Source organism: Prionailurus viverrinus, chromosome B3, assembly GCF_022837055.1.
Source record: "Prionailurus viverrinus isolate Anna chromosome B3, UM_Priviv_1.0, whole genome shotgun sequence".
Lineage (NCBI taxonomy): Eukaryota > Metazoa > Chordata > Mammalia > Carnivora > Felidae > Prionailurus > Prionailurus viverrinus.
In genome coordinates, this window is record NC_062566.1 from 40408904 (window position 1) to 40423646 (window position 14743).

Genomic DNA, 14743 nt, shown 5'->3' on the forward strand with positions numbered 1-14743 from the left:
TACTTGTATTTTTTTATTTTTTGTTCAAGTTTATTTATTTATTTTTGAGAGTGAGGGAGAGTGTAAGCAGGGAAGGGGCAGCGCAAGATGGAGAGAGAGAATCCCAAGCAGGCTCTGTGCTGTCAGTGTGGAGCCTGATGTGGGGCTCAATTCCATGAACCATGAGGTCATGACCTCAACGGAAATCAAGAGTCGTGCACCTAACTGACTGAGCCACCCAGGCATCCTGACATATTTTTACTTTTAAAAGAAAGATATGCTTTTGGTGGTTTCAACATATCTGCATTTCTGATTATATCTTTCTGAGGCTTCTATACTTGAAATCAGATTTTCAGGTCCCATTCCTTTCTTTTCAACCCTCTGGTAGCTTTTGCTCTATTGTCTTCTCAAATTTAGTGTTGCAGTAAAGAAATTTGACATTTCATTTTACTTTGTAAATACTTAGAGGAATCCTTCCCCCCCCCCCCCCACAATACAATAAAACCTGTCTAGGCGTGAGTTTTCTCACTAATTTGCCAGCCACTCACTTAACCCTTTGGCTCTGAATATTCAAGCCTTTCATCAGCTGGTAGAACTTTTGATTATTACTTCTCTTCTGTCTGCTTGGTCTTCTCCTTCTAGAATTTCTAGTATACATATTTTGAATTTTTGCTGCCTGTCTTCAAAGTTTATCTCTTCTCATAAATCTTCTCTAAGTCAGGAGAGAACATTAATAGCGATCAATTTCCTATAAGTACCTGTAGTTTGCTTCTTCTGCTTCAGTGCTTGTATTTTTCACCTCTACAACATCTTTTTTGAGCTGCATTTTCTGCACAGTGCTCTATTCATGTCCTCTCTAGCTTTGTACGTTCAAATTCCTCCTACATCTTGATGAGAACACTTATTTGAAATCTTACACAGTTTTATCTGTTGGTTCAGTAATAAGAGACAATTTGATTGCTGAGATTTGTCCCCTTCTCTTGAATTGCTCTGTCTTTTCAAAGGTTTTCCACAAGATATGTGCTGGTCTGCTTGTATGAGTTCAGATGAGTCTGAAAATTGTTGAGACCCTATTCAAACATTTTAGTCCAAAGAAGTGGAGAAAGGAAAAGTTTAAATGTGCTGTCATTTTCTTACGTGTAGAAGCCAATGGAAAATAATGAACGAGCTATTATAGCAGAAGTAGTTACAGCAGAGAGCATCACCTCTGTGCTTGTGAGTTTTGTTCACATCTTCGTTATGAAAGCCCAGATGACTCCAGGCAGTGTACCAAGTCCAAGATTGTTCTCATAAAGAACAGCTGTAGCAAGTGCCCTATATGAACTTAGCTTATCTAGTCACATCAAATGTAATAATGACAAAAGCTAGCGTTTTCTAGTGCTTATAATATGCCAGCCACTGCTCTGATCTATCTAAGTATAAATTGAGTGTAAATACTGCAGAAAGATTCTAATTATTCGTGGTCTCCTCTTCTAGGAGGTTTCCCAGAAAAATTGCCAAGAATGAGATTAGATCCTGCAGCCAACCCATGATAGTTAAAGTGACCATATAATTTATCATCTAAACTGAGACACTTTTGAAAGCAAAAAGGGAGATTAATAACCACACAACAAGGACACACTGGTACTGTCCCAAGTAAGCTGGAATATATGGTTACTGAAATCATAGCATGCACTTGCTTCTGGATTTTGTTGTTCTCAGATTCAATACGTGCTCAAATTGCCCTCTTAAGCAGGAGGTCCCCAACCACCATTTTTAGTAACTGCTTAATAATCCATGTGTTTACCATTGTTTATTCATTTCCTTATTGATGGGCAATTAGACTGCTTCCAATTTGCATCTATTAAATATAATACTGAAATGAACATCTTTATGCATAAACTGTATTTTTTATTTAGATTTTTCCTTTGGATTAAGGGTCTGAATTAAAATTATGTAGTAAGTGCTTTTTTCTTTCTCTTCCTCTGTATCTTTCTCTTTTTTTCCCCCCTTTCCTTTCTCTTTTTTTTTTTTTTTTTTTTTTTTTAGGGACAGAGAGAGACAGAGCATGAATGGGGGAGGGGCAGAGAGAGAGGGAGACACAGAATCGGAAACAGGCTCCAGGCTCTGAGCCATCAGCCCAGAGCCCGATGCGGGGCTCGAACTCCCGGACCGCGAGATCGTGACCTGGTAAACGACTGCGTCACCCAGGCGCCCCGATCTCTTTCCTTTTTCTAAAAGTCCTTAGAGAAACGGGTTATAATATCTTACTGGTTCCCTCATTAGTTAATAAGTTAACTGAAATCTTTGGTACATATTCACTTGGTATTTGTATCAGAGGCATGACTGTATTTCTTTTTAATTATCCTTTAACAGTTTGGAATTCAGCCACCAGGACGGAATCCTCTGTCCCTGTCAGAGTCAAGTTAACTGCATTGCCACAGAGCTACACCTATTAGGAGGAGGTGGAGGGTAGGGGTGAGGGGTGGATTAAGACCCGGCACATCTTTTCTTGGCTTCCAGAGATAAATCTCAAGTGGTAATAGAACTTGAACTTTTCTGCCTCTGTGTTTCTATAGAGTTTCCCCCCCTTCTCTCTCCCCACTGATTTTATATTTTCGTTTTGTTTCTGGTTCACACATGAGGAATAAGTTATGGTGGCAGCAATAATTAGTGAAATCTGGTTTCCTTATCTGACTATTTGGTAAAAGAGGTAAATGGATTAATGGACTATAGAGGTCTGCTCTCTAATGGGTGAAAAAATAGAAAATCTAGGTTGTTAGTCTTTTTTGTTTGCTCATTTGTCTATTTTGAGCTCAAACCAATTAGAATTTCATGCTCATCAGGAGAGTGAACAGTTCTTTGATATTTGGACCTGTGAGTTTTTGTGTGGCTATCTTACTATTAACCTTTGAATAAAATTGTAGAACTGAAGACGTACACTCTCCACATGTATGTGTGTCTATGTGTCTACAATTCAGAAAGTTTTTTACCTTTCATAAAGTGAATACAAAACGTTTTCCTATCTCTGTAATAATCTAGATTATAAAGTCTCTTGAAGAGAACTTAAGAGAACTCTGTTCTGATTGGCTATTATTATTTATTAGCGATAAATAAGATCCTACAAATCAAATATTCCTAAAATTTCCTGAAAAATAAGTAAATTGAACTCCAAATATATTAAGTCTGCTAAACATAAAAGCTATTACATGGAGCAAAGAATAGTAGGTGGGATGAGGGAAACCCTGGAGGCTGAGAGAGGGACAGTAAAGGTGTCCTGTGGGGATGAAGGGTAGCGGCGGTGACTGGCAATTACTTACACACAAGTGGGTTAACCAGATAAGTAAATATACTGACAGTAATGTAAGTCCAGTTTCCCATTGTCAAAGAAGGGAGTTACTGAAAAGAAGAAAACTACAAGAAACCATGTGGTGTCAGATTCAAATTGAAAGTATCAGTTTGTATTCATGGTTGAATAGGTAGATATAAATATCTCTCTCCATATCCTATTTATTTCTAGATATATATAGATATTCATCCTCTAGCTCTGGATACTGAAGAGGCCTGAGTGTCATGGCTCCCAGTGTCACTGTGCAATGAACACATCTAGCTTCCAGATTTTCGTTTCTAAATATGATTCTCCGCTAAAGGGACCCAGGGAGTCTTGGAAAAATAGAAGATTCCTGTGCTGGTGCAGGCAAAGTATGATGAGCGTAAAACATCCTGTCCCAGAAAGAGAAAAAGTCCTCAGAGAATAATAGGGACATGTCAAAACAATATAAAAACCAACTTGAAGGAGTTCCCACTAGCTAAATCTTGGACAACTTGAGCAGCAAAACAAATAATGAGGTAACAGATGAAAACCCATTGAATAAAAGAGGAACAAATACATACTAATCTAAACAAACACATGATATAAATAAATAAATAGTGAGGTAAAGGATGTTTATATCATTTCCAAGTAACTTCTTATCTAACAGATATTAGTTGCAAAGGGAAAAAGAATTTACAGTAGAGAAATTTGGTAAATAACACATCAATGAAGTGATTGCAGGTAATATAACCAGTAATGAGACTAATCAAAATTATGTGCCACCTGAGAGGATTCAATGAGAAGAACACGCCATCACTTCTCTGATATTCTTACCAAAGTCATATAACCTGAATCAAATTATAAAGGAACATCAGACTAACCCAAACTAATAACAAGTCTGTAGTCTTAAAAAGTGGCATGACCATGAAAAACAAGGGCAGAAGGAGGAACTGTTTCTTACTGAAGGAAACTAAAGAGCCACGACAGCTGAAAGCAACACGTAATTCCGAATTGGATATTTTTACTGTAAAGACATTATTGAAACAATGAGCAAAAGTTGAATAGAGTGTGAAGACAAGAGAAGAGGATAGTGATGCATCCATGTTAATTTCCTAATTTTTAGGTTGTATTCTGGTTATGGAGGAGAATGTATTCATTTGTAGGAAATTCACTCTGAAATATTCAAGGATGACAAGGGTATCTTAGCAGCAGCTTACTCTCAAACGGTACAGGAGAAGTTCTCCAGTTCCAATTTTTGAAAGTTTGATATTGTTTCAAACTAACAGAAAAAAGAAGAAATATTTTACATGATGAAAAGGTGTGAGCATTTTAATGATTCTTGATACACGTTGCTAAGTTGCTTTTCAAAGGGGTTGTACCTCATCTTATATCTCTGCCATTCCATTTTTTCCTATTAGATTTTTGTCAGGTAAGCGAGGCGCTAACGGCATTCAAAGACCTTATTTTCAGTCCTACCTGTCACACTTTCATAACAGAAGTGCTGATTTTCATGAACTCACTTATTATCTCCATGTGGGAGTAATCACTCATTGTATCATTAGCTGATAATGACTAGATGAGTTGATTGAGCTGTAAATGACTATGGTTAGCGATTGCAGCTCTAGCTGATTAGATAAATATGCCACATATTTCATTTTGATCATATCAATTTCAGTATCATTTGACTGAAATGTCTTCCTTCAACCTAAAGTTCTCATTAAGGCATGGTAATTTCTCTGAAATATGACTATATGCATGACTTCTATCAGCCAAAACCAATAGTTACAAAAAAGGAAGGTTATTTTACATTTTAGCGACTGCCTAGCTATATGATTTTATGCAACTCCCAAAATCTAAAGATCCTTGTTAGAAAGTGAATAATGTCTTTATTGCATTCAGAGTAGTATACATGTGTGGTAGGGCAGGGAGACCTGGGCTTCATTAATTGAGGACCTTGTCTAGTTTAAGAATCTTGGTGAAGAGATTTGAGGGTTTCCTCCCCAGTAATTCCTACATAATGGCTCTCTTTGGCACCTGGTGTCAGGCATTATTTAGACTTTGTAGCCAAGTGCTTCACAAACTGCAAAGTGCACACAAACCTCGTTAACTTGTAGATCGGGATAGTGGGTCTGAGGTGGGGCCTGAGGGTCTGCATTTCTAACAAGATCTCAGGAGATACCGATGCTACTGTGCAAACCACACTCACGGCATATGCAGGGGCCTGGCAGACAGCTTGCTCACACCATTTTGTCAAGAACGGACGTCAGCAGTTGTGTGTGAGGAGTGGCACGGCACACTGGCAGATCTGCTCCTCTCTGGACCATGACAGATGACCACAGCAAGCCATTGTATTGGGCCAAGATTGTGTCCTTCAGAAAACAAACAAAAATTTGACTGTGGTGCCCATGTGGTGCCATGGTCTTTATTGGAATGTGGCCCAGATCTCTCTCTCTCTTTTTTTTCTCTCCTAACATTCCTTGTACGACCCCAGGGAAAACAAGTCCTTGTCACTCCCCAGAAAGGAAAGAGAAAGGGAAGATGATGAGTTCTCATGAGCTGCCTTGGATCCCTCCAGGTGAACAGGAATCGTCTGGTCTGGTGAGTCACAGATTCAGATTGACAAGAGGTTTAATTTCAAATTCATTCAGTCATTTCTCTATGTTGAGATAAGGGAAGAGGCCCCTGTACAAGTTTCTGAGTCTTAGCGAGCCTTTTTCACGAATGGCATGAGTTCAGAATTTTTAGGGATGGACTTTGCTCTGTGATAAACAGATATGTTAACATTTCAGAGGCATAATTAGTCAGCATTTTCTACTTCAGGTAGTCTCTTAACCCTGGGAGACGAGGTAATACCATCCCCATCATATTGATCTGGAAATTGAGGCTCTAAGAGGTTAATTAACATGCCAAGTCACCTGTCTAATAAGTGGTAGAAGTGGGATTTGAACTCTGCCTATATGATTTCGAAGTTCAATGCCCTTCTAGTATGCCAGCCTTCCCTAAGAGTATTTATATAAAATAAGTACATTATTCTAGTTTAAATCAGTGGCAAATTGGTATATGCTGGGATTTTATTGCTTGACCAAGATTATGCAGCTATTAATTGAAGAAATTGAACTATTGAAATTGAACTATTAATTGAAGAAAGAATTCAAACCCAGGTCTAATCAACTGCACAGGCTTTGCATGACATCCACTTCCTCTAATGATCCAAGAGCCATGCTGCTAACAGCAGTAACCTGAATATCACATCGTATTCTACAGCACTTTAAAATTCTCATATTTTTTGGGTCCCCCAGTATTCTTGAGAGATGAGTAGGGCAGACTTCCCTTGCAGTTCACAAGTTAGGAAACCAACCTGATGAAAGTTAAACCCAAGGACTCACAACCAGGATGTAGTAGCTCTAAAATCTAGGTCTTCGGCAGCAAATTTCATAAGTCCACAGCCTTCACTGTCATCAAAAGACTTCAGTATGTTTCTGGAGCATTTTTAAATGGATATATCCCCAGTTCTGCACAGAGATTTATTTCCATTTTCAAGCAGTTATTTAGAAGCTAGTCAAGGCTGTGAGCTGGTTTTAGACTCCTAAAATGGTGGTAGCTGTCTTAATAGGAATTTATTGACTACCTACAATGCAAAATACAGTACAATAAAAATAAAAATGATATGAACCTTGCCTTCAAGGAGCTTACAGTATGGTAGATATGCATGGACGCAGGCATAACTGACTTTAATAAGCCAAAAAAATTCATTTGAGTCTATATACAAAGAAGTAACTGCAAAGTGAGGCAAGAATATAAGGAATATAAATATCCCTTCTGACGTAAACAGAGATTTTTCCAAAGACATACAGATGCCTAACAAATACATGAGAAGATGCTCAACATTACTCACCATCAGGGAAATCAAATCAAAACCACAATGAGATACCACCTCACACCTGTCAGAATGGCTAAAATTAACAACACAGGAAACAACAGATGTGGGCAAGGATATGGAGAAAGGGAACTCTCTTACACTGTTGGTGGGAGTGCTGCACTCTAATGGTACAGCCACTCTGAAAAACAGAATGGAGTTTCCTCAAATAGTTAAAAATAGAGGGGTGCCTGGGTGGCTCAGTCGGCTGAGTGTCCGACTTTGGCTCATGTCATGATCTCACTGTTCGTGAGCTCGAGCCCCACATCAAGCTTCTTTGCTGACAGCTCGGAGCCTGCTTCTGATTCTGTGTCTCCCTCTCTTTCTGCCCCTCCTCCGCTCATTCTCTCTCTTTCTCTCTCTCAAAAATAAAAAGAAACATTAAAAAAAATTTAAAAAAATAGAATTACCCTATGACCTAGCAATTGCTCTAGTGGGTATTTACTCAAGGGACACAAAAATACTGATTCAAAGGGGCACACACACCCCAATGTTTACAGCAGCATTATCAACAATAGCCAAATCATGAAAAGATCCCAAATGTCCATTGACTGATGAATGGATAAAGAAGATGTGGTGTGTGTACACACACCACACACACACACACACACACACACACACACACACACACACACACAATGGAATACTACTCAGCCATCAAAAAGAATGAAATCTTGCCATTTGCGACAACGTGGATAGAGCTAGAGTGTATTATGCTAAGCGAAATAAGTCAGAGAAAGGTAAATACCATATGATTTCATTCATACGTGGAATTTAAGAAGCAAAACAGATGAACATAGGGAAAGGGAAAAAAAGAGGGAGGGAAATAAACCATAAGAGACTCTTAACTATAGAGAACAAACGGAGGGTTGATGGAGGGAGGTTGGCAGGGGATGGGTTATATGGGTAATCCGAGTTAAGGAGGGCACTTGTTGTAATGAGCACTGGGTGTTATCTCTAAGTGATGAATCACTAAATTCTACACCTGAAGTCAATTTACCACATATATTAACTAACTAGAATTTAAATTTTAAAAATTTAAATTAAAAAAAAACCCTTCTGGAAAGAGGAGACCTTTGCTGGTGAATTTTCCATAAAGGACAAGTTCCATTATTTTGGCTTACAGTAATTTGGTTCTTTATTTCTCCATTCTGTGTCCAAGAGCCCACATAAACCAGTTAGAAACGCTTTGGAATAATACCCTTGATAAGTAATTAGTATTACCTCTACTCGGCATAGTCTCCAATAGCTCTGTTGGACTGCTCTACTCTGTATTTTGAAAAATAAGAAAAAAAAAACTCTTCCCCAAACATGCTGAATTCTCATCCTGCTCCCAGGCTTTGCATGTACTTTTACCTCTAGAACACTGTTCCCTTCAATTCTTTACCTGGACAACTCTTACTCATTATTTGGGTCTCAGCTTAGCCTCGTGCACACTGAGAAACTTCTAGTTCTCCAAGTCTGGAGTAAAGCACATCGTAGTCAGTAGGGGCTAGCTTGTGCTGCAATAACAAACATCCTCCAAATCTCAGTGGCTTAAACAAATAAAGGTTTATTTCTGATGCACACTGTATGTCTATTGCACATTAACCAGGGGCTCTGCTCCATATCATCCTCCCTTGGGGTTCCAGCCCAGTGGATCCTCTACCGTCTGGAATACTTACTGCTGGTCATGATGGAGGAAAAAGCCTTTCCACCTAGATGTGACTTGCATTGCTTCCACTCATATTTCATTAGCCAAAGTAAGCCATGCCTAACTTTAAAGAAGTGAAGAAATGCAATCCTAGCATGTGTCAGAAAGAAGCCCCAGGATCTCAGTCAGTATCACTAATAGCCAGGACACAACTCTTCCAGCTTGTTCCCAAGATCCCAGTACTTACCTCAATTGCAGTACCTATTACACTAGACTGCAATTAGCAGATTATAGTCAGTATGCCCTCACTAGACTCCGAGCTTCTTAAGGACAGGCACTCAACCTTATTCTTATATGCAATCCCTGCCGGTGTGTGACACATACATACATTCACTGCAAAAGCTTGAATGAAGAAGACAGTGTCATCTTTAAAAAAAAAAATTGCATGTCTGTATCTTTAAATTTATAATTTCAAAACAATTACAACTCAAAATGCTATTTATGTCTTGTGTTCCTTAGGAAAGATATACATATAGCCTTGAGCTACAATTCTGACTTTGCTTTTGAATGCAAATATTTTAACAAGTATAACACACAGAAGCTTGAACTATCAATTATTCCTAGCAGCATATGTAAAACATCTTGTTTATCCCAGAGATGCTAAATTAGACTGAAGAAGAAAAAACCCTACCTTTAAAAATACATCTCTTAGAGTTTGTATTTAACTTGTCTTAGAATCAGAAGTTAGAGCTCTTTAATTTTTAAAAAAGAAAAGTAATATTTATTTAGTTTTCTTAGTTATGCATGGATTTTGATGAATAAACATGACAAGTAAATGCAAAAGATAAATTATCCATCATGAGTTTCTATGTTTATAGTTAGATATTAATTTTGCTATATACTTCAGGGCTTTAAAAGAGATCTATTAAATTTCTACCCAAACAAATTGGTTTAGGAAATAACCCACCAATTTGTTGTTGAATTCAACCACAGTGGTAAAATCTTTAAAACATCTGGCTACTAACAAGCAGCTTGAATAAATTAAATGTTTCCAGAAAGCCAGTGTGTATATCAACATAACCATAAGGTGCTTTTGGAGAAAACCCACAATGTGTAAACTTGTAATAAAAACTGCGGCCCACTGAAATGTCACATTTCCTTATCTACAAATTTGTTTTCAGAGGAATCCTATCATTTCTTAACTGCAAGAACTGGGTTTAGCAGTTACTAGATTTAGCATGAAGCGTGTGCTTCCCGAGTGTAGCTTCTTTAATTTTGAAAGCTTTCTCTCACATTAGCCCTAAGGAAAATCTATAGAGTGTTTTATGTTGGCCTAGTATGTTTATATCATTATCACATTTTTGTGTTGACCATTTTCCTTTTCTGAGGTAGATGGCTCTCGGATACTCTCAGCCCCACATGACATGGCTGTTTTCCTACTGCAGTTCCTCCTTCCGCTGATTTCTTTCTTCTTGGCTCACTTTCCAGTAGTCACATTGTACTAGGGAAATTTTCATTTCTTAGCAACTGGGATTGAGTCCGCTCTCCTCTGGTTTGAGCAAGGACATCCATCTTCTCCAACAAGGCCTTCTATCTGTGGAATGCTTTCCTTTTCCCGATGACAAAAACCCAACTTGGTAACTTGTGGAATATATCTGGATGTCTATTTAGGAGAGAGAGGAGTTTCAGTAAGCAGATGTTTATTTTTAAGGTTGTATCACCTTGCTTCTTAAGTTAAAAACGTCTATGGGACTTGATTGATGACATTAAAAAGTAACCAAATTGGACATTCTTCTTTAAGACCCCTGAAGTGTGATATGGATAATATTAGCTCTCCGTGAAAATCTATAGTGTGACTGGAACCAGGTGAAATAGTGAAATAGATGTTGATCTTGCTATTCCTTTCTCAGTATTCCGTCTCTTAACAAATATTTACTGAGCACTTATTATATGTCAGGCCCTATGCTTGTAGTTAGTATTAAAATGGCGAGCCAAACCAAGCCTAGACTGTAATAGGAAAGGTATACTTTAATCAAATAATCATGTCAAGGAATGCATAGTGACAAACTGAGATGAGCACATTGAAGGCTGGTAACCATTCTTTGAAGGTGGGTAATGTCAAAGGTACTTTACTTGGGAGAGAGGAAGAGGTTAGGGGAGCCTTGCCTGAGAAGATAACCCTTGATCTGAGATCTGCTAGATGAAAAGATATGGGTGGGGGCCTTGGAGCAAGAAACAATACAGTTAAAGTACATAGGACAAGTTTAGGTTGGGGACAGGGGCTGAAGGTGTAAGATGAAGCTAGAAAGGTAGCAAGGCCCAAACCACACCCTGTAAAACATGCTGACGATTTTGGTCCTCATCACAAGGGCAATTGAGAGTCACTGACATATTTTGAATCAAATGATGACCAGATTCATGTTCTGAAAAAATTACCCTGATTTCATTATGGAGATTAATAAGAAACCAGAGTGTATAGGGAGAAGGGTGGGAAGTGTGGACAAGAGGTGGTGGTGGCTTAGGTTTAGTATAGCTGCAGTGGCAAAGATGGAAAGTGGGCACATTTAGATTAAACCGAGAAGATATGGTGATGGATGGCTGTAGGGGGGAAGAAAGAGAAAAGGGCCAAGGACCAATTGAAGGTTTCTGGCTTAGCCAGCATTTTCAGATGCTGGCATAAATCACCTAATTAGGAAATATGAGAGGACCCAGTTTGAGTGTGGGACAGAACATGCTGAATTCGAGATGTCTTTGAGATAGCCACGTAAAGGTGCTGAGTAGGTTTGGGGCTCACAGGAGAGGTCACGGCTGGAGACTTAAATTGGAAAGTCACTAGCAATTACCACAGTGGAAATGTATGGAGTGAGGTAAGGGGAAAGGACAGAAGAACTAGGAGAGACCAGGAGGAGCTTGTCTATGGTGACTGGGTAGAGACAAATAAGCCTGCATAGGAGACTTGAAATGGGAGAGCCAGAAGCTAGGAGGAAAACCAGGGAAGGATCTCAGCTTTAAGGGGGAAAAGTGTTTTAAGAAGAAGAGAATGATCAATAGCGTCAGTTTCTGCTTAGAGGTCAAGAGAACCTAGACTCAAGCATACGCATTGGATTTCACAGCAGAGCAAAGGATGGCAAAGGTTGGAGTATGTTTAAATATCAATGGGAAGGAGCTGCCCGAGAGGGAAGGGCCACATGACTCCCATTGTGACTCTCTCCAGCATCATCCCAGTGACCTAACTGTTCTGGGATTATTCTGCACAGTGTTAGACAATTCAGAGCATCTCCCGAACTGCATTTTGTATGGAATCTGGGAGTGGTGATATTGCTGCCTCATGCAGGATTGTTAGGAATATTAAATAATAGGTGAACAGAGGCTCTATCCTATAAAATCAAATTAAGAGGTTACCAATGATGATTTCCCCTCAATTTCTGGTTCAGCCAAAGTTTATCTTTTCTACGTCCTTTTCCTTCGGGTCCTGCTAGATAATTAACACCCCCAGTTTTCTTATCTGTTTCTGATAATGACTTACTGGGCTACTGCTGACCAGCAGGCAGAAATCATTGTGAACAAGGGGCTTTTTCTTTTTTCTATGGTATACCTGAAATCATATCCAGTGGGCAACTGCCTTTTCGACCCACTCAACACTGATGATTAAATAATAGAAAGAATGTCATGTTTCCCCTCTCCACCCCTTCCGCCAAAGCTAGCCACCCAACCTCGTGAGGATTTCAGACAGTTTTTTTTTTTAAAACCAAAGGAGTCATTTAGAAAAATAAGGCAAGAATGCCATCTTGGGGTTTCTGCTGACAGCACAGGCTACCTAAGCAGCAGATGGGGAAAAAGTATATTCCTAGACGTTGTTCAATGCCACTACAGCAATGTACTTTGATCCTCCAGGACTTTTTCTGGTTGACTAAATTTAACGATTGGACTCCTATAATTAAACAATGTAAAAATTTAAAATCAGACTAATTCATGACCTTTGGGTTTGGGGCTTCCCCTATTTGGCTTCTAGCAAGATCATGCTGAGCTTTTGTCTACCTGTCAGTGGTCTTATCTATTTATGATCTGCTTGACAGGATGACTGAGAGTTTGAGGGCATCATTTGATAGCTTTCTTTCTCACCCATCTTTTCTCCTTCTCGCAGGATATATGAAAAGAAAGTGGTAACAGAATTTTTCAGATTTTTGTTTATTATTTTATTTGGGGAGGCATAGGGCTTATGGCTTATAGAACTAACTCCTAAGGTTCGATACATGTGACTATAAAATAATAGGATTCCTTGTTGAAGATGAACTTTATTCCTTCATAGAACACCTTTATAATCTTGTATTTGCATGATATTGCCCTCATAGTTTCATTTTTTTAAGTTAGTGGAGAAGGCAGTATACTATGGTCGGCATCCTTCATTAATCTTTCTACATCTCACCCTAATTTACTAAAGAGAATTCAATGCGATCAAAGTTGCAAAGAAAATCCACTAGCAAATCATTTGGAAACCAATTTTGTATGCTCCCTTGCTTTCCAAGTTCTTCCTGTTTAAAGGGAAATTTTGCTTTTGAATGAGGTTGTCTATGGAATTCTATGCATAAGAGATGCAATACAGGGTGACAGAGGGACCTTTATGAGACATAAACACTTGTTTTCATTCTGTCTTCTGCCATAGTTGCTTATATGACTTTCTCCGCCGCCACCCCCCCGCCCCCACCCCAGGAGGTTTTTTAACAGTTCCTTAAAATAAGGGTTCATGCAATCATCTGTCTGGCATGGGGCTAGAGATCAGCAGACATTGGTTGAATCCAGGAATGTGTTTCTAAAAGGTGTGATTTACCCTTTGCCCTCCCTTTCCCTTCAGGTTTCAGTAAATACTCCCCCACACGTTTGGAAGTGGATTTTGTAATGAGCCTGTGAGACGTGGAGGTGAGGATGCAAAAGAAGTTGAGCATCAGTCAAGGCAAGTGCTAATTGCTTGTTCCTTGGTCTCTCCTACTACAGAGAACACTATGACAGTTATTTAAAAACAAAGGAAGAAAGAGAAATTATGAGGGTTTTTTTTGACCAAAGATGAAAGGGACAAAGGATGTAGAGAAGTAAGGGGGGGAGGAAACTTGTTCAAAGTCACCTGGTGAGTGCCCAGTAGTGGAGTGGGACTGCATGTTGACTTTGGGCTCTTGTGAGCTGTGGCCTTGGGTAAGTAACTCCAACTTGGTAATCCTCTGATTCCTTATCTGTAAAATAGGATTAATAACAGGAGTCTCTTCATGAGTTTATGACCAGGGTTAAACGAGCTAATGAGTGTGAAGTGCCTGGCCAATGACCACTGTTCCATTAAAGTAGCAGCCGCTGCTAGTAAATTCTAAAGGCCAAAAGGCCAGTCACCTCAGCTCTGGGGCTCTTTTCCTTGGGCATCAACCACTACAAGCCCATACTGCCTTGGAAGAAGTGCGCCCCCTTCCGAACATGTATGTATGTTACTCCTGGATGGGGAAAGAATGGCAACATGTAAATACAGTTGTTGAGATATACAGGTGACCCTTGAACAATGTGGGGATGAGGGGCACTGACCCCCTGCACAATCGAAAATATATATAGCTTTTGACTTCCCCAAAATTCAACTAGTAATAGCCTACTGTTGACCGGAAGCCTTAATGATAACATAAATAGTCAATTAGCACTTATTTTGTATGTTACATGTATTATCTAGTGAATTTTACAGCAAATTAAGCTAGAAAAAAAATGTTGAGAAAATCCATCTGCAGTTCTATACTGTATTTATCAAAAACCAAAAATCCACATGTAAATGGAACCACACCGTTCAAACCCGTGTTGTTCAAGAGTCAGCTATACTAAAATCTCTATTAAGCAAGAACTGCTAGGTTGACTTGCAAACTTCAACAGGAGATAAATGATGTAAGCAAAGGCTAGA

At 39.0% G+C, this 14743-nt stretch overlaps 1 long non-coding RNA gene across 1 annotated transcript in view; it reads left to right on the forward strand.

The window, feature by feature from the left end:
• Nucleotides 1-13832, forward strand: part of LOC125168858 (uncharacterized) — a 70907-nt gene extending 57075 nt beyond the window's left edge. Inside the window, exon 4 of the long non-coding RNA XR_007153325.1 lies at nucleotides 13673-13832. This is a non-coding gene — a long non-coding RNA (uncharacterized LOC125168858). The remainder of the gene's footprint in view (nucleotides 1-13672) is intronic.
• The last annotated feature ends 911 nt before the right edge of the window (nucleotides 13833-14743 follow it).